This window comes from Lampetra fluviatilis, chromosome 33 (assembly GCF_964198595.1).
Source record: "Lampetra fluviatilis chromosome 33, kcLamFluv1.1, whole genome shotgun sequence".
Classification (NCBI taxonomy): Eukaryota; Metazoa; Chordata; class Hyperoartia; order Petromyzontiformes; family Petromyzontidae; genus Lampetra; species Lampetra fluviatilis.
The window spans coordinates 8,878,509-8,906,080 of NC_136307.1; positions in this window are offsets into that span (position 1 = coordinate 8,878,509).

Sequence of the window (27,572 nt, forward strand, 5' to 3'; positions counted from 1 at the left end):
GGGGTCGGCCTGGGGAACGCCCAGAACTAGTTGAAATAAATCGTCACCGCTGTTGGTGGCCGCGAGCGGGAATCGAACTCGGTTCGCGGGATATCGTAGCGCAGCGCAGCACATCGCTACTCGACACACGCAGACGCACACGCATCATGCTATCGTCAGTGTTATCAGTCACCCAACTTATTCTCCCATCGTCACCCCCGCCTCAACGTAGAGAGAGGGCAAGGTCCACCGCTGGTGACACGGGCTCACTCTGCACGTGCGCAGTGGCGTAGCGTGGGCTGGCATCGGCCCGGGTGCCCTTTCTCTCCCCCCCTTGCCGAGTCTAATGCCCCCCGCCGCCACCTACCAACCCCATCTCTTCGTAGCCTGACATCTGGCCCCGTTTGACGTCCGGGCCCCGGGAGCAGTTGCACCTGCCCGCACGCTCGGCAGCTACCTCGCCGTGTTTGCGTTGCAAATCAAAGGAACTCACGAGTAGCGGTGTCACATTTTGTGCCCCGTTCTCATTCGGTCCCGTGGTGTCAAGTGAGGTTTGTCCAAATTCGAATTGACTCGCCTCTGTGGCCTCTCTACGCGCTATCGAGAAAAAGGGCTATTGCTCGAAACGTCGCCCGTTATACATGTTCTCGTTTCAAGGCCACGCACTGTTATTGATGAGTTTATTTTGACACGACGCCAAACTGTCGCGGAGGGCACTGTAACGTGGTCCGCGGAGGTCGGGGTGGGCGCAGAAGGGAGGCAGCATGGGAAGGGAGCAGGAGGGAGCATGAGGGAGGGAACAGGCGAGAGGGATCTTGTCTGTACAAGCGAGGGGAACGCGTTCACGTGGGACGGGTTCAACTTTGTAACGCTGGCAATTGTTAACTCTTCACTCGAGTGGGCTTAACCTTGGCTCATCCTTGCCGTGGTGGTTGACGGTGTTGACGGTGTTGATAGTGTGGTGGTGGTGGTGGTGCTGTTCGCGGTATAGTGCCGACGATGCTGAACGGTGGTTGCAGTAGAATCGGTGGCGACGGCGGTGGCGATGTTGAAAGTGGCGGCGAAAGGTGGTGGTTGTGTTGGGAGTGTTGATGGTGGTCGTGGTGGTGGTAGTGATGGTGGTAGTGGTGGTGGTAGTGGGCTCACACGAAATTGATTTCTCCAAGCCGAAGGTACTTTGTAAGCCCACTGGATATCAGCAAATATTCGTTCATGAAGCCATACACATGTACAGACACAGACACAACTTCATCATCAACCAGTTTAAGTCATCACTGGCTGTGATGTTCCCATCCTACCACCTTCCGACGTTGCTTGTTCATTTTTCGGCTCTCTGATTTGACATTAAAAATGTTCAATTTCCGACACTAACACAGCTACCTCGCTCGCCGTTGCTGCTCTGCGATCCCTCATTAACATGCTAATCTCTCCCATTAACATGCTAATCTCTCCCATTAACATGCTAATCTATCACATTAACATGCTAATCTATCACATTAACATAACTAGCCCCGCCCACTTCGTTTATGACCCATGGGCCTCACCCATTTTAAACCTTTAGAACAGTCGGCCTCAGCAGCTTCCCCACTCTTTTTGCCTCCTGATGACGACCGCTTGTGTTGTGATCGAAACGTCGTATTTTTTTGTTAATTTTTGTTGTTATTTTCTTTGAACCTATCTACGTGACTTTACCGAAAGATCCAAAGAATATGGTAGTGCAGCTCAACGTCGGTGACAGCCATTTGAACCGGTATAGAGCTTCCCCTAAGTCGACTCAGCCTGAAAGGGTACCTGGTCCCGAGGTGTGTAAACATCAGTATTTGGGGAACAAAGGGTGTGGTACTGGCCACCCATCTCTATCATGTGCTGTGCCGGCCTTAATAGGTGCTCGCTAACAACACGTGTCCCAACAGTCTGTTAGAGACTATACAGAGTGGGGGAGGGGGGGGTCCTTGACGTTTTTGAGGCCTTGTTAATGGTGGTAGTGGTGATAGCGTTGATTGTAGTCGTGGTGTATGATGGTATTTGCAGAATACGCGGTGGTGGTGGTGTTGATTGTAGTCGTGGTGGTGGTGTGTGATGGTATTAGCAGGAGAAGATTTGGTGGTGGTGTTGGTTGTAGTCGTGGTGGTGGTGGTGTTGGTTGTAGTCGTGGTGGTGGTGTATGATGGTATTCGCAGAAGAAGTGGTGGTGGTGTTGATTGTAGGAAGTGGTTGGGGGAGTGTTTTTCTTACAACGCGTACTGTTAACGCAACGCCCTTGGTAACTGACAAAAAAATAATTACTATTCACAAGGTAACACAAAACATAACCTTTACAAATGAATTACTGGTGGATTTCATTCATTCTTCAACGGCACGCCCCCACCCAACACCGCCAGCAGGCAACTCCCCCTCCTGCCCGCTCCACCGGGGCGAGATTTACTACCGCCCGCTCACCTCCATGCCTGCCAGAACCCCGGCGCGCATTCCTCCAACACACACGGACCACGAACGAGGCGGATGAAGAGCGGTTAGCTACGAGTGAGTGATCCCCTACCACAAACACCACCACCACCACCACCCCACCCGCTAACCCCCCCCCCCTCAACCGCCACCCCCCCCCCCAGCTTTCTTCTCTCCTCGTGCTCTGCAGAGCTGTGCGAGTGTTGTGGTTTTGGTCACAACTGACACCGCGGGGCAGTGTCTGGATTCCATCGATTAATAAAAAAAACATACTCCCACCTCCCCCCCCCACGCGCCCCCCCCACCACTCAAATAAACCAGACTCCACCGCACACCCCCCCCCCCCCTAATAGCACCCTTGCCACGCACCTGGCACAATGGTTTGTCGCACTGCGCCGCAAAGCCTGCAGGTCGTGAGTTCGATTCCCCCGGCCACAGCTGGCATCGGTAGCGAGTGATATCTGAGTGATACCTGTACTGCTCCTGTGCGTCCCTCCCTCCCTCCCTCGTAGGTGGACTCGGCCGTCAAACGAGAACCTGGCGCAGTGCGCAGACATTGGCACTGGGGAGACAACGTCGGTCGGGCGTGGTTCCTGGCCGCACGACCTCCCAGTGCGCCTTGCCCACCCTTCACCTTTGCTCGCTAAGAGTAATTAACACTGACCCCCACTCCCCCTCCCCAAAAGCTTATGCAGGCTACACGGGGGCCCTTTGTCTGTGTTGTTACCTGTCGTTACACCCAGTGCCGGATTAAGCTAGTGCGGGAGCCTGGAGCATGTGTTGTTATAAAGGGGGCCCGAAATAAAAAAAAAACGCGTAAATATTAAAACGCAAATTTGTAACTTGCATGGTAAAGTAATTGTATTTTTGGAATTTGCTATACAGCCAGATAATACGACAAATCGCTAACCTTAGACACCCAGTCGTTCATAAAAGTCGAAGGCGGTATAGTACTATAGTAATAGAGCAAGTGCAGAATCACTGAACCAGAATTGATCGCTTGAAAGCGTTCAGCGCGGGGCCCTTGAAGGTGCGGGGCCCGTAGCTACTACATGTGTAGCTACAACACGTGTAGCTACTACACGTGTTGTAGCTACTACACGTGTAGCTACTACACGTGTAGCTACTACATGTGTAGCTACAACACGTGTAGCTACTACATGTGTAGCTACTACACGTGTAGCTACTACATGTGTAGCTACTACACGTGTAGCTACTACATGTGTAGCTACAACACGTGTAGCTACTACACGTGTTGTAGCTACACGTGTAGCTACTACACGTGTAGCTACTACATGTGTAGCTACAACACGTGTAGCTACTACACGTGTTGTAGCTACTACATGTGTAGCTACTACACGTGTAGCTACTACACGTGTAGTAGCTACTACATGTGTAGCTACAACACGTGTAGCTACTACACGTGTTGTAGCTACTACACGTGTAGCTACTACACGTGTAGCTACTACATGTGTAGCTACTACACGTGTTGTAGCTACTACATGTGTAGCTACAACACGTGTAGCTACTACACGTGTAGCTACTACATGTGTAGCTACTACACGTGTTGTAGCTACTACATGTGTAGCTACTACACGTGTTGTAGCTACTACATGTGTAGCTACTACACGTGTTGTAGCTACTACACGTGTAGCTACTACACGTGTAGCTACTACACGTGTAGCTACTACACGTGTTGTAGCTACTACACGTGTAGCTACTACACGTGTAGCTACTACACGTGTAGCTACTACATGTGTAGCTACAACACGTGTAGCTACTACACGTGTTGTAGCTACTACACGTGTAGCTACTACACGTGTAGCTACTACATGTGTAGCTACAACACGTGTAGCTACTACACGTGTTGTAGCTACTACATGTGTAGCTACTACACGTGTAGCTACTACACGTGTAGTAGCTACTACATGTCTAGCGACTTGTGCTACTGGGAGAATTCGGCACTGGTTCCAGGCTCCCCCGCCGCCCCACGTGTTGTTCCTGCACAGCCTGTGGGAGAGTTTCTCTCCCCGAGTGGCCGCGGAGGTCGCCTTTTGAACAACACTCGCTTCACTCATGAATGTTTTACGTCGGCAACAGTCGCCAAACAAAGCCCCCCCCCCCTCCCACCCCCGGACGCACGAGGAATCAATAATTGACGGTGGATGTAGGAAAAAAACAACACACACGGACGACAACTCATGCACATGCGTGAGGGTTATCCAGCGCTGTCCAAAGCCTGCGCCCGTCAGGTTGAATATGCATCGTACTCCGGCGAGCACGGTCGGCTACGTGCTGTGCGAAAGAAGTTCAACATGCATACTGACCGCGAGGACACGTGGGCTAATGCCAGCTGAGGACACGTCGCTTACGAACCTCGGGGGTCAAGGATGACGGTGGAGTGGCCGCCGAAGCGTTTAAACGCGCGTTTCGAAAGTGCGCACGCCGTATATATGGCAGTGGTTCCTACCCTGAGGTTACACGCACTCCCTGGGGGTGCGAGATGCCCTTTCTGAGCACCATCGGGGTGCAGGCTGCAGTTGAAGGTTAAGAACCACTGCCCGAAGGAGATGGGGTCGCTTACGGTGGCGAGATGTTCACTAGCTCGCCTCGTATACAGGAGGTCGTGGGTTCGACCCCAACACTGACGCCTCTTTGCATGTCCTCTCTCCCCGTGGTCGTGTGGATTTTCCCCCGGGTCTCTCCGTGTTTTCCCTGCACATTTAGAATTCACACGCGTTTAGAATGTGTGGCTCCTATACATTTGCACTTGATAAGCCACTTCGTTGAGCTATCATTTGTGGCCAGGTCGCTTCTGAAAAAGAGCTATAGAGCTTAGTGGGCCTTACCTGGTGCAATATAAAGATTAGTTTTGCATCGCAGGATCGTGAGAGGATCGTGAGAGGTGGCGAGGACTTGGTGGAGGCCTTCGTCCAGCAGTGGATTGAGCACGGCTTATTATGTGTATGAACATACACAGCGTTTCACGCAATGTCAGAGTGTCTGTGCTCATGTCTACACACGTACACATTGCATACATTTTGTCATTCCACTGCTGGATGAGGGCCTCTACAAAATGCCCTAAGCAGGTCGTGGAGGTTATTTGACCATACTTCACCACTCCTGTAAAATACACAACATGTACGTTAACGGGTCCTGGATTTCACCCCTCCACGAACGAGCAGTACCCAAGCCCTCAAACTGCCCAACCCCCCCCCCCCATCAGCAGGTCAGACTTTATTTCAGATTTGAGATATTTGAGATATCGGTGGCAAGGATATCACAAACCTCAATAAGTTCATCCCTAACCTTATAAGAAGGGCAATCCATAGGGAGGTGCGGGGGGGGGGGTGTGGAATGCGGGTCAAATCCCACCGTGGGCCCCCTGTCCGCCTTCAAACTCAACCTAAAATATGACATCCAACGCCGTGATGCGGTAGCGCTGCCCGCCCCCCACCCCTAAAGCGCGGGGCCCGGGGCGGCCGCCCCGATTCGCTGTACCCTCGGGGCCGCTCTGCCCACGAGGGGCAATGTGCACATAAAACGCACACGGCGCGTTCTTGACGCGCGTGGCCTCAGCTGTTGCCTGTACTTGCGCGCCGGTGCCAACGCAGCATCGTTCGTTTGTGTTTTGGTGATGGAATTAAGAGGGGAGGTTCTCGATTCGGTGGCGAGTAGGGAGGGTGGATGGGTGGGGGGGGTGTAATATTTCGTGGGTTTACACTATGAGACCTCTCCTTTACCAGTGGCAAAATATAGTAGTAGGTTTTTAGCCTTCAAACTGGTACAAAAACTGACACCTTCATACAAGGCATCAAGTTTGCAATAACCACAACACAAGCAGTCAAAATGCAAACAATAAGAAACAACTCTGATAATGATAAAGGACAGTGCATATCATTATCATCAGAGGTGGGACAAAGTCATTGTTATGCAAGTCCAAGTCGAGTCGCAAGTCATCAAATTCATGACTCGAGTCTGACTTGAGTCCAAGTCACATGACTCGAGTCCACATCTCATAGGTGGGACAAAGTCATTGTTATGCAAGTCCAAGTCGAGTCGCAAGTCATCAAATTCATGACTCGAGTCTGACTCGAGTCCAAGTCACATGACTCGAGTCCACACCTCTGATTATCATTATCAGAGTTGTTTATTTTTGTTCGCATTTTGACTGCTTGTGTTGTGGTTATTGCAAACATGATGCCTTGTATAAATGTGTCAGTTTTTGTACCAGTTGAAATGGTAAAAACCTACTACTATTTCGTGTTTTTAAATGTTATTTTAAACACAGTTTGCTGATCGCAGGCCCAAATGACCAAAGCGCCGAACGACCAGCGACAAACAGCACCATTGTCAACGTTGTAACCGATAAGAGAGTAATAACACGTTTCTTGAAGTGAACGAGGTTGTTATTGTTGTTACACGAGCTTGGGGAAAGAGAGACGATGATGATGGTGGTGGTGGGAGGAGGGAATTCCAGAGCGGAGCAATGCGAGGGAGGAAGCAGATTGAGCAGTGAGGTGACCTGCGGTGCGGTGAGCGAGTGGGTGAGTGATTGAGTGCGTTGTTGTGACCTGCAGTGTGGTGAGTGAGTGGGTGAGTGAGTGCGTTGTTGTCATCTGCAGTGTGGTGAGTGAGTGGGTGAGTGAGTGCGTTGTTGTCACCTGCAGTGTGGTGAGTGGGTGGGTGAGTGAGTGCGTTGTTGTCATCTGCAGTGTGGTGAGTGAGTGGGTGGGTGAGTGCGTTGTTGTGACCTGCAGTGTGGTGAGTGAGTGAGTTGTTGTTGTGACCTGCAGTGTGGTGAGTGAGTGGGTGAGTGAGTGCGTTGTTGTCACCTGCAGTGTGGTGAGTGAGTGGGTGAGTGAGTGCGTTGTTGTGACCTGCAGTGTGGTGAGTGGGTGGGTGAGTGAGTGCGTTGTTGTCACCTGCAGTGTGGTGAGTGAGTGGGTGAGTGAGTGCGTTGTTGTGACCTGCAGTGTGGTGAGTGAAGGGGTGAGTGAGTGCGTTGTTGTCACCTGCAGTGTGGTGAGTGAAGGGGTGAATGAGTGCGTTGTTGTCACCTGCAGTGTGGTGAGTGAGTGGGTGAGTGAGTGCGTTGTTGTGACCTGCAGTGTGGTGAGTGGGTGGGTGAGTGAGTGCGTTGTTGTCACCTGCAGTGTGGTGAGTGAGTGGGTGAGTGAGTGCGTTGTTGTGACCTGCAGTGTGGTGAGTGAAGGGGTGAGTGAGTGCGTTGTTGTCACCTGCAGTGTGGTGAGTGAGTGGGTGAGTGAGTGCGTTGTTGTCACCTGCAGTGTGGTGAGTGAAGGGGTGAATGAGTGCGTTGTTGTGCCCTGCAGTGACGTTGGCTACAATAAAAACAAGGACGAAAAACCAGGCACGTGCACGGATTCCTGTGCCCGTGACGCGAGCGAGAGAATAACATTTTCATATTATTTCAAAACTGTCCGTTCTTTTTACTGGGTATCTCACGGAACAAACCCGTCGTTTAGAACACGAGGTCTGACATACACTGCGATGCACTGTACCAGGGTCGCATTTGCATTGTTCCGTGCGTTTCCAGAAAAAAAGAAAATAATGAGTTACAATGAATCATCGGGTAGAGCGGTGGCGCAGCGGTTAGCGCGCTGCGTCCATGAGCCACCGGTGACTTACCCTTCGGTTCCCGACCACGGCTGCCGTCAGTTTGCGAGTGATATCTGATCCAGTTCACCTCCCCAACCCCCCCTCCCCCTCTGGGGAAACAAAGGCGGCCGAATTTTGTGGCTAGCCACACTTCCCCCCCTCGTGTGCCGTGCTGTGGCCTTCAGAGTTCCTGGCTAACAGCGCTTAGCCCCGGAGGTCGGCAACGAAAATAAGAAGAGACATTTTTGCTGTTCGACTTCGGTAGAACAAAACACAAACAAACATGAAAAAAAAAATCAATATTTCAAGAGGCGCAAATGCACTGCGTGGTGAATACGGGACGGCGGTGGTCCTTAATAAATAAATAAACAGCTGTCACGAAGCGGCCCTTAAAAAGCCGCATGCAGTTCTGGAGCCAGAGACCCCTGACTTCGCAGATGCTTTTCAATTTAAAGCTTTCGTGACTGCAGGGATTCATCTTCTTGGTTCTTTCGGTAAAGTAATCACGTAGAATGGAAATAAAATAATAATAAAAATGAAACATAATAAAATACAATTCTCACGACGTTTCGGCCACAACGCAAGCAGCCGTCTTCTCGACAGACCTGTTCTTCACCTGAGGACGGCTGCTTGCGTTGTGGCCGAAACGTCGTGAGAATTATTTTATTACGTTTTATTTATATTATTTTATAATTTCCATTCTACGTGACTTTACCGAAAGAACCAAGAAGATTAGCCGATGCTAACAACCGTCTTGTTAAAGGCTACATGCGGGGATCTTTGTGTGTGTTTGTGCTTATCACGAGATAATATCACAGCCTTGAATGACACACCCACCTCCCACTCTCCCTTCACCAAGCCTCACTGACCAGCCTGGTGAAATATGGTCAAACAAACCCCTCACGACAGACATGGCGTCGAATCGACTGTTAGTTTATGTGGGGATTGTCGGGATGATGGCTGATGGTGAAGAACAACAATGAGGGAGTGGTAGCCAGGGTTGAGATGCGAACTCGTCACCGAGGACGCGGAGCGCGGAGATGGAGCGATGGAATCATCTCGCGTGCACTCGCTACATTCATTCGGCCGTGAGAGATCGGAGCGCCTGCTGTCTCCATCCAGCAGTGGATTGATCAAGGCTGCTGCTGCCGATGGTATGTAGTTGCATTTCATCAGTTCACGTGAGCTCACCAGCACCCCCGATTATAACGTACGGCGCGAAAGAAGTTCAACATACATACTGCAAGATAGCGTCGGCTTGGAGAGGCCTTCATCCAGCAGTGGACTGACAAAGAGGCCGTACATTACGATGGTTATTAGTCGTGTTATATATAAATGCTACACGGTGATCGGATTGTGCATGGTTGGGACCTCATTGCAGAGGCGTGCTCGCGGCCGCGTGCAATTAGTTCCAGTGACGTCACCGGAGTGCCTTTTAGTGCCTAAAAAAACCCTGAGCCCCAGTCTCGTCTAACGCAACTCGGGAAATGATTTAGGAAGGTTTGGGGGCGGAATAACAAGACCGCTGGGTCGATTTCTTTCGTGCGATGTGCGTCATTAAACAATTGGTGTAACGGTAACAAAAATGGTAATCCCGAAATGTGTACGCGTGCAGTGGTGCTATTTTCGTGGGTTGGCAGTAATTCTAATAATAATAACAATCTGTATGCAGCTCGGTGGTCAATCCACCGCTGGATGGAGGTCTCCCCATGCCGTGCCGGCCACGGGGGTTGTTTGACCACACTTCGCTGCTGGGGGGCTACGGGCATGTGCGACCATAGCCCTGCCTGGGAATCGAACTTAGGTGGCTGGGGTCATAGCGAAGTGTGCCTATACCACTGCACAACCGCTCCACCGTGATAATATTATTTTTTTCTGCCGTATTATCCGGATTATAAGACGCACTCCAAACATGTGCCCGGTGTCCATTACATGATACACATCTGCTTACACGCACATACATGCACACACACACACACGCAAACACAAAGATCCCCCGTATAGCCTTAACAGACTGTAGGGGCAAGTGCTGTTAGCGAGCACCTATGAAGGCCGGCACGGCACACGAGGGGGTGGGTGGCCAGCACCACGCCCGGCCTCCTTTGTCTCCCCAGTGGCGGTGTTTACTACACCGCACTGGCCACTGATTTGAGGCTGAGTCGACCTAGGGGAGGCCCGTGACCGGTTCAAATTACCGCCACTGATGTTGGCCGTGCCTGTGCCGTATTATAAAACGCGGTGCCAACAACCTTTGCTTTAAAAAAAACACACACGTGGCGGTGAACTGTATCTTACAACGCGCAGACGATGGCACCGCCGGCTTCGCCTCGGGACTTGTGTGCGATTAACTCCAAAACCCTCCCCGAATAATTGATGAAACAATTCTCCGACGCAGCCCCCCCCCGCCCCCCCCCCCCCGACACCATCCGCCTGCAGGAATTGTAAATACAGCACCTGCACGGTGCGGTCTGGCAGGTCTTACTGGCGGCATTCACCACCCGAGCGCGCCCCCCAACTCCCCTCCTCCACCCTTCCATCGCACGGCTGTCCTCAACAAGCAAGGGGGCTTCGTGACTGCAATCGGCACGAGGCATCGCTGGGTGGTGGTGGTGTGTGCCGGGTGTGGGAATATGTTTTCGTTCGAGGTGAAGGAATTTAGGCCCTGGTCTCACGCGGAAGACTCGCCACGGACGGACACGCACAGAGAACCGACGACTAACATTAGACGCACATAGGAACTTATAATCGAGTCTCACGCAGGGCTTCATTTTCCCACTGAACATTTTACAGGTCGCTGGTCGACTGGATAAGGTCTCACGCGGCTACTGTAGTCGTCATGGCCATAGCGAGAGATATATGTTGAATGTGTTGCGCTGGGTTTAAGACTTATTTTCTGGGTAGCTTGACCTGACCCCGCTGCTATTGAAATCCGCTTGACACTGATGTTGGCTGTGGCCTGGAGTCAAACTCGGTTAAGCAGATTCTGAGCGCAGGGCACTGGCCACTGCGTTCACACACCCGATGTGCTTGTGCACAATGGCCACCAAACAGCGCATTTCGTAGAGTCGTCGAGTAGACACGTGACCAGTAGCCGTGGCGATAGCGAGATGTATTATGGATGTGGTGAGCCGGGTGGTTTCCGGTTCGTCGACCAAGAGAGAGAGAGAGGAGGCTGCGTGGAAGCCACTTTTGTTATGAAGCCACGGAAGCTGTTGCACTTTATACATCTCGATTCTGTTCGTGTTTAGTTTGTTGTCCTACATACACAGACAAAGATCCCCGTATAATCTGTAACAGACTGTTTGGGCAAGTGCTGTTAGCGAGCACCTATGAAGGCCGGCACGGCACACGAGGGGGTGGGTGGCCAGCAACACGCCCGGCCGCCTTTGTCTCCCGAGTGGCGATGTTTACACACCGCACCAGGTAATACTTTGAGGCCGAGTCGACCTAGGGGAGGCCCAGGACCGGTTCAGATAATCGTCACCGATTTTGGCCGTGAGCGGTAATCGAACTCGGATCTGCAGGTTCGTAGCGCAGCGCGCTCACCGCTACAACTCAGTAAACACACACACGCGCACGCATACACACGTGTGCGATTGTCAGTCGGTGGATATTTCCAAATCCTCGCGGCCGATAGCAAGTAGTCAGCGCGCGTCTATGTTTCTCAGCGAGTTCACGGAGAGCGTTAAGCGCCACTCTCCCTCCAAGCGCTTTCCGAAAACGACGAGGAAGCCACGTTCAGACACAGGAGAAAGAGATCAGCGGGTGCTGGCTGGGTGGGGGGAAACAAAGACCAAAACCCCCCGTATAGCCTTTGACTGTTGGGGAAAGTGCTGTTAGCGAGTAGCACCTATGAAGGCCTGTATGGTGGCACACGATGGGGTGAGTGGCTGGCACCACGCCCGGCCACCTTTGTCTCCCCAGTGGCGATGTTTTCACACCACACCAGGTACTCATTTAAGGCTGAGGCAACATAGGGGAGGCCCAGGACCGGTTCAGATAATCGTCACCGGTGTTCACCGTGAGCGGGAGTCGAACTCACGCGCTAACCGCTACACCACCGCTCCCCATACAAAAAAACAAAGACACACACACGTACACGCACACACGCGCACACACACGCACATACACGCACACATACGCACATACACGCACGCACGCACACATACGGACACACAGACAAGTACACACACACACGCACACACACGCACGCACACACACGCACGCACACACACGCACACACACACACACGCACACACACGCACGCACACACACGCACGCACACACACGCACACACACACACGCACACACACGCACACACACACACGCACACACACAGACACGTACACACACACATGAATAACGCTCGTCACACACCCAACGGCAAGGTGATTTCAAGGGAACAAAAAAGGTGTGACCGTCACCGCAGGGATCTGCCACAAGCCCTTTGAGCAACACGCGGCGGCAGTTGGCGACGGTGGCTGCTACGCACTGCTGATGAGTCCTAACGAAGGGCGAAGCCGGTGTTTGCGTGGCCTGTCTGTGTACCGTCGCCGCCGCTGCTGCTGCTGTGCACAATAAGACGGCCACAGGTTTGAGCGCCACTTTTATTAGCGAGAGGGGAAGTTAACACCGGTTGTCGGAACGAATCGACTCACCCCCGCCCCCCACCCGCCACAGCGATGTGGAATTGCCGCTACGAGGAGTCTGCGGGGCACCCGTGTCTCAGTGCTCACCAGAGATGGACACCCGCGTCTCAGTGCTCACCAGAGATGGACACCCGCGTCTCAGTGCTCACCAGAGATGAACACCCGTGTCTCTGTGCTCACCAGAGATGGACACCCGCGTCTCAGTGCTCACCAGAGATGAACACCCGCGTCTCAGTGCTCACCAGAGATGGACACCCGCGTCTCTGTGCTCACCAGAGATGGACACCCGCGTCTCAGTGCTCACCAGAGATGGACACCCGCGTCTCAGTGCTCACCAGAGATGGACACCCGTGTCTCAGTGCTCACCAGAGATGGACACCCGTGTCTCAGTGCTCACCAGAGATGGACACCCGTGTCTCAGTGCTCACCAGAGATGGACACCCGTGTCTCAGTGCTCACCAGAGATGGACACCCGTGTCTCAGTGCTCACCAGAGATGGACACCCGTGTCTCAGTGCTCACCAGAGATGGACACCCGTGTCTCATTGCTCACCAGAGATGGACACCCGTGTCTCAGTGCTCACCAGAGATGGACACCCGCGTCTCAGTGCTCACCAGAGATGAACACCCGTGTCTCAGTGCTCACCAGAGATGGACACCCGTGTCTCAGTGCTCACCAGAGATGGACACCCGTGTCTCAGTGCTCACCAGAGATGGACACCCGTGTCTCAGTGCTCACCAGAGATGGACACCCGTGTCTCAGTGCTCACCAGAGATGGACACCCGTGTCTCAGTGCTCACCAGAGATGGACACCCGCGTCTCAGTGCTCACCAGAGATGGACACCCGTGTCTCAGTGCTCACCAGAGATGGACACCCGTGTCTCAGTGCTCACCAGAGATGGACACCCGTGTCTCATTGCTCACCAGAGATGGACACCCGTGTCTCAGTGCTCACCAGAGATGGACACCCGTGTTTCAGTGCTCACCAGAGATGGACACCCGTGTCTCATTGCTCACCAGAGATGGACACCCGTGTCTTAGTGCTCACCAGAGATGGACACCCGCGTCTCAGTGCTCACCAGAGATGAACACCCGTGTCTCAGTGCTCACCAGAGATGAACACCCGTATCTCGGTGCTCACCAGAGATGAACACCCGTATCTCGGTGCTCACCAGAGATGAACACCCGTGTCTCAGTGCTTACCAGAGATGAACACCCGCGTCTCAGTGCTCACCAGAGATGAGCATTCGTGTCTCAGTGCTCACCAGAGATGAGCACCCGTATTGACTCGTGTGCTCTTGAGTCGGTGATCTCGTCAAAGGCTTTGACTACCACGCGGTGGGGTCGTGGTGGCGATGGCGGCGGTGGTGATGGTGATGATGATGGGAGGGCTGATTTAATCGTCACACATGTAACGTCTGCTGGCTCTGAATCACCTTTGACGTGTGGTCTTTACTCTTGAAAGCTGCCGCAGCGCGTAATGGAATCTGCAATAAAGAGGTCGCCTGCTCGATTCCATCTCCTCTGCGCGGCTGGCGGTTTCAAACGACGGCGAAAGTGCCACAAATGCCCCTTCCCACCCACCACCTCCGTCCAGCCATCAAGCAGCGTTCACTGGGCCGCGTGCGGTGGGGGTCAATCGTTGCTACACCCACAGAATTGGACGTCTGTGAAAGAATTGCTTCGATAGTTCATCAGATTCCTCCGGTATGAAATCAACATTCTGATTCTGAGCTTTTCCACGAACATCCGGTCACCGTGGAGGAGTAGGCCAAATGATGTCCCTCGCGAGTTCATTCTGTTGGAGGCCCTTCTGCCGGCAGGGGCTGTGGCAAGCACTTTTATGGCTGCACCTTTATATTTTGAGGACCCTTGTGTGTGTGTGTCGTAAGAGTGACATCTCTGTCTGGAGCTGTGAACGTGTTGTACTCTCTCCACCCCCCACCCACCCTGCCACCTCTCCCCCCACTAAAATTTTCACTCAAGTTGAAACAATAAATCTACTTGAAGGAGCTTTGCAAAAAAAGCTTTGCGTAATGACTGGTCATGTGTAAGCGTGTTTGCTTGTGCATTTATCTGCGTGTGCGTGTTTGGGGAGCGGTCGTGTTGCTTTAAGCGCGCTGCGCTACGAATCCGGCGACCCGGGTTCGATTCCCCCTCACTGCCTGAGTCTCTCCTAGGTCGACTCAGCCTCAAATGAGTTCCTAGTGGGGTGAGTAAACATCGCTATTCGGGAGACAATGGCAGCCGGGCGTGGTGCTGGCCACCCACCCCCTCGTGTGCTGTGTCGGCCTCCATCGGTCCTCGCTATTAGCACTTGCCCCAAAAGTTTGTTGAGGCTATACGGGAGATCTTTGTTGTTTGTTGTGGGGAGTGGTGGCGCCGTGCTTAGCACATTGCGCTACCAACCCAGAGACCGATTTCGATTCGCTGCCACGGCTATAAAATATGTAACGAGTGATAATCGTTGATCTGTCGTGTTCTGTGTGGACATCCAGTGCTAGGGAAACAAAGGCGGACGGGCGTGTTGTATAATCACACCACCCCCTTGTGCGCCGTGCCGGCCTTCATAGATCCTCGCTAACAGCACTTGCCCCAAAAAGCAGCCTGCTACAGCCGACACGTGGACAAACGTGTCTTGGTTCCACGTGTGGGGAGCGGTGGTCTTAGCGGTCAGCGCGCGCTGCTGCGCTAATTCGATTCAGAGCCGTGACTAACAGGTCCTGGAACATCCTCCGAGGTCGACCCAGCAGTTAAATGAGAACTTTCCCCAACACGTTTGCTAAAGGTTGTGTGTGTGTGTGCGTGTCCGTGCGTCCGTGGGGAGCGGTAGTGTAGCGGTTAGCGCTACGCTGCGCTATGAACCTGGCGACCCGGGTTCAAATCCCGCTCACGGCCAACACCACCAGTGACGATTATCGGAACCGTTCCCGGGCCTCCCGTTGCTCGACTCAGTCTCAAATGAGTACCTGGTGCGGGGTGTAGTAAACATCGCCACTAGGGAGACAAAGGCGGCCGGGCGTGGTGTTGGCCACCCACCCACTCGTGTGCCGTGCCGGCCTTAGAGGTGCTCGCTAAGAGCACTTGCCCCAACAGTTTGTTAAGGCTATACAGGGGATCTTTGTTTTTTTCTTTGTTGTGTCAACGTCCGCGCGTCCGTGGGTACATCGGCTGCGATGCTCGTGCGGGGATCTTAGGGCGGGCGAGGGGTTTGGCGGGGGGGGGGGTTCCTCTTTTTCTTCTCGCCTGACCCCCTTGCATCTGAGTGAGGAAAGGGGTCACCTGCGTTTATCATCTCGGGTGGATTTCTGGAAAGTGCCCCTAGGCGATTCTGTCGATCTTCTCCAGCCCCCCCCCCTCCCGATTGCCCGTATCTTCGCTATCGTCACCCCCGCGGGGGGCTATCAGATCCGATCTGCGGGTATCGCTTGAGCACAAAACATGATCATCAGTATCGTCGTCGTCATCCCGTGCAGCTCGGGGAAGCACACACTCGTGGAGATGGTATCCACAGAAACTGCTCTCTCGCTTCGCCACGCAGTGGCTAACGAGTTTGCCCTAGGGCTCACGGCTTAGCACTAATCAGCTACTAATTAAAAACGCTTTAGCACTTTGTGCGTGCGTGTGTGTGGGTGACCGCGTGTGTGTGTGCGTGCGTGTTGGGTGCGGTGTTGGCCATCCACTTCGACTCGTGTCTCATGCATGTGGCATGCGTGTGTCATGCCGGCCTTGATAGCGGTGGTGTAGTGGATAGCGCGCTGCGCTACGAACCTGGCGGCCCGGGTTCGATTCCCGCTCACGGCCGACACCTGTGACGATTATCTGAACCGGTACTGGGCCTCCCCTAGGTCGACTCAGCCTCAAATAAGTACCTGGTGCGGTGTGTAGTAAACATCGCCACTGGGGAGACAAAGGCGGCTTGGCGTGGTGCTGGCCACCCACCCCCTCGTGTGCTGTGCCGTGCCGGCCTTCATAGGTGCTCGCTAACAGCACTTGTCCCAACAGTCTGTTAAAGCAAAAGGGGGATCTTCGTCTTTATGGCTTTCGAGGTAGCTTAACAGCACCATTTAGATATACTGTCCTCTACACATATTATCAACAAGACCAATTCCCTTTATTTACTCGGGAAAGCCTCGCCGAGTCTCAAGCCATGAAATCAGCTGGTCGTGCACAGGTGCTGAGTTGCTAAGATGAATGAATTGATTCGCTGAACCCGCCACGACTGGACACGCGCGATAAAGAGCTGCGTAGTTCATCGGATTCCTCCAGGACAAATAAAAGGTTCTGATTCTGACTCTGAGATGACAGCAGCTTGGTGGGGGAGGGGGAGAAGAGAATTCTTCATCCAGTAGTGGATTGATCATAGCCGTCGATGACAATAATAACAAACAACAACAACAACAATAACACGTTGTATGTAATTCGTGAACGTGATCCCGGTAGCAACGAGAGTTTTTTTTTTATAATTCACCACATTGTTTATACAACAACAACAAACAAAAATAAGAAGAATCAACTCTTGAATCTAATCACGACCCCTCGAATCACGGCAATCAGCAGCTGTGCCGCGAAGAGTACGCATCATCATCAGCACCATCATCATCATCATCAGCACCATCATCATCAGCACCATCATCAGCACCATCATCAGCACCATCATCAGCATCATCACCACCACAACCATCTGCTGTGTTGCCGCACAGAGCTCAGGTGGTCCACACCGCCACTCTCTCTGTCACTTCTGAGAAACGAACGTTCCTGGGGAGTTTTATTACATGTGCTGACACTGCACGCGCAAGCAGCCAAGATTTTGCACAAATTCCCCGCGATGGCGCGTTGTTAACTCCCTCGCCTGGTACGCAGGGAGGTCGTGCGTTCGATCCCGACCCTGACGCCTGCTGCTGTATATTTGGAGTTTGCGGTGTCACTCTCCCCGTGGTCGCGTGGATTTTTCTCCGGCTCCTCGGGGTTTTCCCTTCACATTTACAAACACGCGTTGAGAGTGTTAGGCTGCTGTACTTTTCCACATGACAAGTCACTTTGTTTAGCTATCATTTGTGGCCAGCTCAGTGGGGCTTACCTGGTAAAATACAAAAAATAGTTTGGTTTTTAAGTTTAATTCGCTGCCTCGAGGCGTCAATCGTGCGTACCTTCCAAGCAACGCATCATGCCCAACCCCAACCTACTCATCAATCAATGCGATGCCTTTAGCCTGCCTTTTTCTCGAATCCATGCGGTACTCTCCCTGCGTTCCCTTCTTTATTCCAGACATGCAATTCGGGGTCCAATTTTAATCTATGGGTCTCGTTTGTCTGTGGGCCGTGTGTTAATTTGTGGAGCCCCAATGTTCGCCTATGGGCCATAGGTCAGTCTGTGGACACCTCCTCCCCCCACCCGCCATGTAAATGTATGGGATCCCAAGTAAGTCGTGACGTCCTATGCCACAGAATGACTTGGCAAGAAAGAAGTTGGCAACCGGCAGCAAGCGCAGAGCGTGGAGAGAGAGAGAGAGGGACGCGACCCTCAGAATAACGCCAGCTGACGCTCCCCGTATCGGCAGGGGCAGCCTCGTCTTACCCGCCCAGAAATAGTCTCCGTGAGACACGAAGTCATCCCACGAACGCTGCTACCACGAAACCCCACGCGGTAGAAGACTCTGGAACATCTCGAGTAGAATTACGCGCACGGTCAAGGAGAGGAACACCACGGCGGCTAGACGTCAACTGCCTCTCCAAGTTACACGGGAGGTCATGGATTCGATTCCCGATCGAGAACGCGAGAGTCAACGGGGAATGGCTGGACGCGTCGCGACTCGGAGGGAGCGCGAGAGACGGCCGACGGTCGAGACCAGCCACGGAGTGGCAGCCAAAGGATGGCGACGAGGCCGCGAAGGCGGGAGCAGTGAAATAAAGTTGCGCGCAAAGGAGCGAGACGGATCGTTGCCAAGTGAGACAGCGGGAGAAGTTGTAACCCCTCGAAGTGGAACATCTTGTGTGCAAGGCTGCGAATCGAACTCGGTCAATGGCTTGGTAGCGGAATGTGCTAAGCACGGCGCCACCGCTCCTCATAACAAACAACAAAGATCTCCCCTATAGTCTCAACAAACTGTTGGGGCAAGTGCTGTTAGCGAGCACCTCTGAAGGCCAGGACGGCACGCCTAGGGGTTGGGTGGCCAGCACCACGCCCGCCCGCCTTTATCTCCCGAGTGGCGATGCTTATACATCGCACCAGGTACTGATTTGAGGCTGAGTCAACCTTGGGGAGGCCCAGGACCAGTTCAAATATTGGTCAACTGGTGTTGGCCGTAGCACAGCGCGCTAACCACCTGCACCACCGCTCCCCGCACACGCCTAGCACACACGTGAGATGGCGGAGTCTGGGCGTAACGTTCATTCAGCAGTGGATAGAGCACGGCTCCTGCTGCTGGAACAGCACGTCCCATCTCAGCAGCAGTAGCAGCAGCAGCAGTAGTAGCAGCAGCAGTAGCAGCAGTAGCAGCAGCAGCAGTAGCAGCAGTAGCAGCAGCAGCTGCAGCAGCAGCAGCAGCAGCTGCAGCAGCAGCTGCAGCAGCAGCAGCAGCTGAGTGGATCGCTGTTTGATGCCGGGGCACTGAACTCCACAACAGATGTCGAGCGCTGCGGATCGTCACGGAAAAAAAGAACATCGCTCGCTCGAGAACGGCGATTCTGAGAATACCCGCGGTGGTGTTGTTAGGTGGGTGGGGTACGTGGAGGGAGAGGGCGTTGTAGGGTAACGGGGAAGGAGAGAGCGGGGGGGGGGCTGCCCTTTAAAAAGCCCAGTATTCCCGTGTCACGTTTGCATTAATTGGACTCTGGCTTGATGCGCAAACAACGGCGTGTTTGCGCGGAACACTCTGACCCCCCCCCCGCTCTATTTACCACCCCCCACAACCAACTCACTCACCCACCCACCCACCCCGGAGGGGCGAAGGGTGGATTTCGCTCGTGGGGTATAAAGCCATGGAAATGAGACAGGCCGTTTGCATCGGTGTGGCTTTAATAGCCGTGGCCATAGGGCGCGGGACACGGTGGGTGTGGCATGGGGTCAGCCTCGCCCATCTGATATGCACAAGATGTTATCGGGAGACATGGGGGTGGGGGCAGGAGGATTGAGGCAATAGAATGGGGGTGGGGGGAGGTGTGAGAGAGACTGGGAGGGGGGCACCGGCGAGTGAGACTGTGGGGGTCGAGTGGTTCGTTTTTTTTGTGCTATTTCGTGGTTTTTGCAGAATGTTAACTACCTCGCCTGGTATACAGGATGGCGTGGGTTCGATCCCAATCCTGACGCCTGTTTTTTCCCTCCACATTTAGCATCAACGGGATGTTGATGCTAAACTTCCGCATGGTAAGCCACTTCATTGGGCTATCGTGTATGATAGCCAGATCGCTTCTGAAAAATAGCGTTATATAGCCCAGTGGGCCTTACCGAGTATTATAGACATTAGGATAGAAATATTAAATATTTATTTCCCTATCAAAACAAAAGGCAGAGATTACTTTTCGCCTGTACTTAACTTCGTGCTTTTTGATTCTGGTGCCTGCTGCTCTCGCACGTTGTCCCTCTAATTTTTTTAAATTCACGAGTGTTTCTTGTCACTCTTGCACTCAAACAGAGAGCTCACTTCTTGCAACGTGGACCACATTTTTTTGTCTGACCCCTCTTGCTCCCACATCGTTGCATTTTTTTTTTTTTGGGGGGGGTGGGGTTTGATTCGCGGCATCTTTCGTTTATGATCTTCAACACTTCGTTAGTTGTGCAATATTCATGAAGGATCCGGCTTTTACTCGTTATCCACAATATCGATGTTATCATCTTTGTTTTCTTGTTGTTGCTGCTGCTGTGCTCACGCAACACCACGGATCTCTCGTGTAAGATAGCCCCGGGCGACTTGGCTCAACGGAACCATCATCCGTCCGTGTCAACAAATCGAACAAACTCAAACTTTACGCTTCTACGGCAGAGCGCTCGGAGTATTTTAGCTCTGGACGAGAAAACGGCACGAGGTTCTCAATGTGCATACAAAGTGATGCCCCCATTCCCTCCCTAACATCGCAGGGTGTCGTGTGGGGTCAGCATGGAGACCTGTGGCGGAGGGGGGGGGCAAATGAGAGGGCAAAGGAGGGGGGGGGCAAAAGGGGGGGCAAAGAGAGGGGAACAAGGTCAGAAGATGAATTGAGGACGTTTTGATGATGCGCGTGACATTTGTTTTGTCGGAGGTTGAGTAACGTCACGTGTGCATGTGTGTGTGTATATACATACTCACACGCAGACACTTAGAGGCCTTTGTCAGCCCTCTGTTAGATGAACGCCTCCCCACGTTCGTGCCGATCACAGGCGTTGTTTGACCAAACTTCACCACTCGCCTCCGTATGTATTGGTGAATGGGTAGGCAAGGTTCGCGGTTCAGATCCCACTCACCATGGCCGGGACCCACAGACTAACACAGAGACCCACAGACTAACACAGAGACCCACAGACTAACACATAGACCCACAGACTAACACAGCACGCACAGACTAACACAGACTCATAGACTAACACAGAGACCCACAGACTAACACAGAGACCCACATACTAACACAGAGACCCACAGACTAACACAGAGACCCACAGACTAACACAGACACCCACAGACTAACACAGAGACCCACAGACTAACACAGACACCCACAGACTAACACAGAGACCCACAGACTAACACAGACACCCACAGACTAACACAGCACCCACAGACTAACACAGAGACCCACAGACTAACACAGACACCCACAGACTAACACAGACACCCACAGACTAACAAAGAGACCCACAGACTAACACAGACAGCCACAGACTAACACAGCACCCACAGACTAACACAGAGACCCACAGACTAACACAGAGACCCACAGACTAACACAGAGACCCACAGACTAACACAGAGACCCACAGACTAACACAGAGACCCACAGACTAACACAGAGACCCACAGACTAACACAGACACCCACAGACTAACACAGACACCCACAGACTAACACAGCACCCACAGACTAACACAGAGACCCACAGACTAACACAGAGACCCACAGACTAACACAGAGACCCACAGACTAACACAGAGACCCACAGACTAACACAGAGACCCACAGACTAACACAGAGACCCACAGACTAACACAGACACCCACAGACTAACACAGACACCCACAGACTAACACAGAGACCCACAGACTAACACAGAGACCCACAGACTAACACAGACACCCACAGACTAACACAGACACCCACAGACTAACACAGACACCCACAGACTAACACAGAGACCCACAGACTAACACAGAGACCCACATACTAACACAGAGACCCACAGACTAACACAGAGACCCACAGACTAACACAGACACCCACAGACTAACACAGAGACCCACAGACTAACACAGACACCCACAGACTAACACAGAGACCCACAGACTAACACAGACACCCACAGACTAACACAGACACCCACAGACTAACACAGAGACCCACAGACTAACACAGAGACCCACAGACTAACACAGAGACCCACAGACTAACACAGACAACAGACTAACACAGACTAACACAGAGACCCACAGAATAACACAGAGACCCACAGGCTAACACAGAGACCCACAGACTAACACAGAGACCCACAGACTAACACAGAGACCCACAGACTAACACAGAGACCCACAGACTAACACATAGACCCACAGACTAACACAGCACGCACAGACTAACACAGACTCATAGACTAACACAGAGACCCACAGACTAACACAGAGACCCACATACTAACACAGAGACCCACAGACTAACACAGAGACCCACAGACTAACACAGACACCCACAGACTAACACAGAGACCCACAGACTAACACAGACACCCACAGACTAACACAGAGACCCACAGACTAACACAGACACCCACAGACTAACACAGCACCCACAGACTAACACAGAGACCCACAGACTAACACAGACACCCACAGACTAACACAGACACCCACAGACTAACAAAGAGACCCACAGACTAACACAGACAGCCACAGACTAACACAGCACCCACAGACTAACACAGAGACCCACAGACTAACACAGAGACCCACAGACTAACACAGAGACCCACAGACTAACACAGAGACCCACAGACTAACACAGAGACCCACAGACTAACACAGAGACCCACAGACTAACACAGACACCCACAGACTAACACAGACACCCACAGACTAACACAGCACCCACAGACTAACACAGAGACCCACAGACTAACACAGAGACCCACAGACTAACACAGAGACCCACAGACTAACACAGAGACCCACAGACTAACACAGAGACCCACAGACTAACACAGAGACCCACAGACTAACACAGACACCCACAGACTAACACAGACACCCACAGACTAACACAGAGACCCACAGACTAACACAGAGACCCACAGACTAACACAGACACCCACAGACTAACACAGACACCCACAGACTAACACAGACACCCACAGACTAACACAGAGACCCACAGACTAACACAGAGACCCACATACTAACACAGAGACCCACAGACTAACACAGAGACCCACAGACTAACACAGACACCCACAGACTAACACAGAGACCCACAGACTAACACAGACACCCACAGACTAACACAGAGACCCACAGACTAACACAGACACCCACAGACTAACACAGACACCCACAGACTAACACAGAGACCCACAGACTAACACAGAGACCCACAGACTAACACAGAGACCCACAGACTAACACAGACAACAGACTAACACAGAGACCCACAGACTAACACAGAGACCCACAGAATAACACAGAGACCCACAGGCTAACACAGAGACCCACAGACTAACACAGAGACCCACAGACTAACACAGAGACCCACAGACTAACACAGACACCCACAGACTAACACAGAGACTCACAGACTAACACAGAGACCCACAGACTAACACAGAGACCCACAGACTAACACAGACACCCACAGACTAACACAGACACCCACAGACTAACAAAGAGACCCACAGACTAACACAGACAGCCACAGACTAACACAGCACCCACAGACTAACACAGAGACCCACAGACTAACACAGAGACCCACAGACTAACACAGAGACCCACAGACTAACACAGAGACCCACAGACTAACACAGAGACCCACAGACTAACACAGAGACCCACAGACTAACACAGACACCCACAGACTAACACAGACACCCACAGACTAACACAGCACCCACAGACTAACACAGAGACCCACAGACTAACACAGAGACCCACAGACTAACACAGAGACCCACAGACTAACACAGAGACCCACAGACTAACACAGAGACCCACAGACTAACACAGAGACCCACAGACTAACACAGACACCCACAGACTAACACAGACACCCACAGACTAACACAGAGACCCACAGACTAACACAGAGACCCACAGACTAACACAGACACCCACAGACTAACACAGACACCCACAGACTAACACAGACACCCACAGACTAACACAGAGACCCACAGACTAACACAGAGACCCACATACTAACACAGAGACCCACAGACTAACACAGAGACCCACAGACTAACACAGACACCCACAGACTAACACAGAGACCCACAGACTAACACAGACACCCACAGACTAACACAGAGACCCACAGACTAACACAGACACCCACAGACTAACACAGACACCCACAGACTAACACAGAGACCCACAGACTAACACAGAGACCCACAGACTAACACAGAGACCCACAGACTAACACAGACAACAGACTAACACAGAGACCCACAGACTAACACAGAGACCCACAGAATAACACAGAGACCCACAGGCTAACACAGAGACCCACAGACTAACACAGAGACCCACAGACTAACACAGAGACCCACAGACTAACACAGACACCCACAGACTAACACAGAGACTCACAGACTAACACAGAGACCCACAGACTAACACAGAGACCCACAGACTAACACAGATACCCACAGACTAACACAGAGACCCACAGACTAACACAGAGACCCACAGACTAACACAGACACCCACAGACTAACACAGACACCCACAGACTAATACAGAGACCCACAGACCAGAGGTGGGACAAAGTCATTGTTATGCAAGTCCAAGTCGAGTCGCAAGTCATCAAATTCATGACTCGAGTCTGACTCGAGTCCAAGTCACATGACTCGAGTCCACATCTCATAGGTGGGACAAAGTCATTGTTATGCAAGTCCAAGTCGAGTCGCAAGTCATCAAATTCATGACTCGAGTCTGACTCGAGTCCAAGTCACATGACTCGAGTCCACACCTCTGCCACAGACTAACACAGAGACACACAGACTAACACAGAGACCCACAGACTAACACAGAGACCCACAGACTAACACAGAGACACACAGACTAACACAGAGACCCACAGACTAAGACAGAGACCCACAGACTAACACAGACACCCACAGACTAACACAGACAACCACAGACTAACACAGCACCCACAGACTAACACAGAGACCCACAGACTAACACAGAGACCCACAGACTAACACAGAGACCCACAGACTAACACAGAGACCCACAGACTAACACAGAGACCCACAGACTAACAGAGACACCCACAAACTAACACAGACACCCACAGACTAACACAGAGACCCACAGACTAACACAGAGACCCACAGACTAACACAGACACCCACAGACTAACACAGATACCCACACACTAACACAGACACCCACATACTAACACAGAGACCCACAGACTAACACAGAGACCCACATACTAACACAGAGACCCACAGACTAACATAGAGACCCACAGACTAACACAGACACCCACAGACTAACACAGAGACCCACAGACTAACACAGACACCCACAGACTAACACAGACACCCACAGACTAACACAGACACCCACAGACTAACACAGAGACCCACAGACTAACACAGAGACCCACAGACTAACACAGACACCCACAGACTAACACAGAGACCCACAGATTAACACAGAGACCCACAGAATAACACAGAGACCCACAGGCTAACACAGAGACCCACAGACTAACACAGAGACCCACAGACTAACACAGAGACCCACAGACTAACACAGACACCCACAGACTAACACAGAGACCCACAGACTAACACAGAGACCCACAGACTAACACAGAGACCCACAGACTAACACAGATACCCACAGACTAACACAGAGACCCACAGACTAACACAGAGACCCACAGACTAACACAGACACCCACAGACTAACACAGACACCCACAGACTAATACAGAGACCCACAGACTAACACAGAGACACACAAACTAACACAGAGACCCACAGACTAACACAGAGACCCACAGACTAACACAGAGACCCACATACCTACACAGAGACCCACATACTAATACAGCACCCACAGACTAACACAGACAACCACAGACTAACACAGAGACCCACAGACTAACACAGAAACCCACAGACTAACACAGACTCATAGACTAACACAGAGACCCACAGACTAATACAGACTCATAGACTAACACAGAGACCCACAGACTATCACAAAGACCCACAGACTAACACAGAGACCCACAGACTAATACAGCACCCACAGACTAACACAGAGACCCACAGACTAACACAGAGACCCACAGACTAACACAGAGACCCACAAACTAACACAGAGACCCACAGACTAACACAGAGACCCACAGACTAACACAGAGACCCACAGACTAACAACGAATCGAAACTCTCAGCCCCCCACCCGATGCTGCTTTAGCTGTCAGCGGTGCCATACATGGGCTGCTCGTTGTTTAGTCTGCGGGATATTGCTGCTCATCGCAGAGGGGAGTTCCCAAGGGATGAGAAGTTTCCCGTTTTAGGTGTTAGGGGCACCTCTCGCAAAACAGGACGTCTTGTTCTGTTCTGGGATAGCGGTGGGGGGGGGGTGCGTTGTGTTGATGTGGGGGGGGGGGTGGATGGGGGTCGAGGCTGATTCGGCGATTGAGTGGCAGCAAAAAAGCACCCAGAGGGGCCCTTTTTGCGTCTCGAGGTCACAGAACTCTGTCGAAGCGTCATCCCTCCCATCAGCGCGCCGGGGGACGCGGCGAGCGTAGCGGTTCACCACCTCCGTTCGTTCGCTCGTTTCTCGGTCCGTTTGTCCTCGTTGAGGGTCGCGGCAGCGTGTTGGGTAGTGGCGGTCCAGACCTCCCTCTATCTGGTGAAGGACTCTAGCACTCCTACACTACACTATACACTCCACTACTATACACTACACCATTCGCCACATAGCCAGGCAATGCGCACGTTGAGGCCACGTGAAGCGTCGAACGCCCTCCGGCAGGAGGTCACCGGGGGGCATAACCCAGGTGTCATGGGTCGAATGACTGAGATGACTGGCCGATGCACTCTACACTACTATACACTACACTACTATACACTACACTATACACTACCAAACACTACCCTACTATACACTGCACTACTATACACGACACTATACACTACCAAACACTACACTACTATACACTGCACTACTATACACTCCACTATAAACTACCAAACACTACACTACTATACACTGCACTACTATACACTACACTATACACTACCAACCACTACACTACTATACACTACTATACACGACACTATACACTACCAACCACTACACGACTACACACCACTAAACACTACACTATACACGACACTATACACTACCAACCACTACACTACTACACACCACTAGAAACTACACTATACACTACTATACACTACACTATACACTACCAACCACTACACTACTATACACCACTAGAAACTA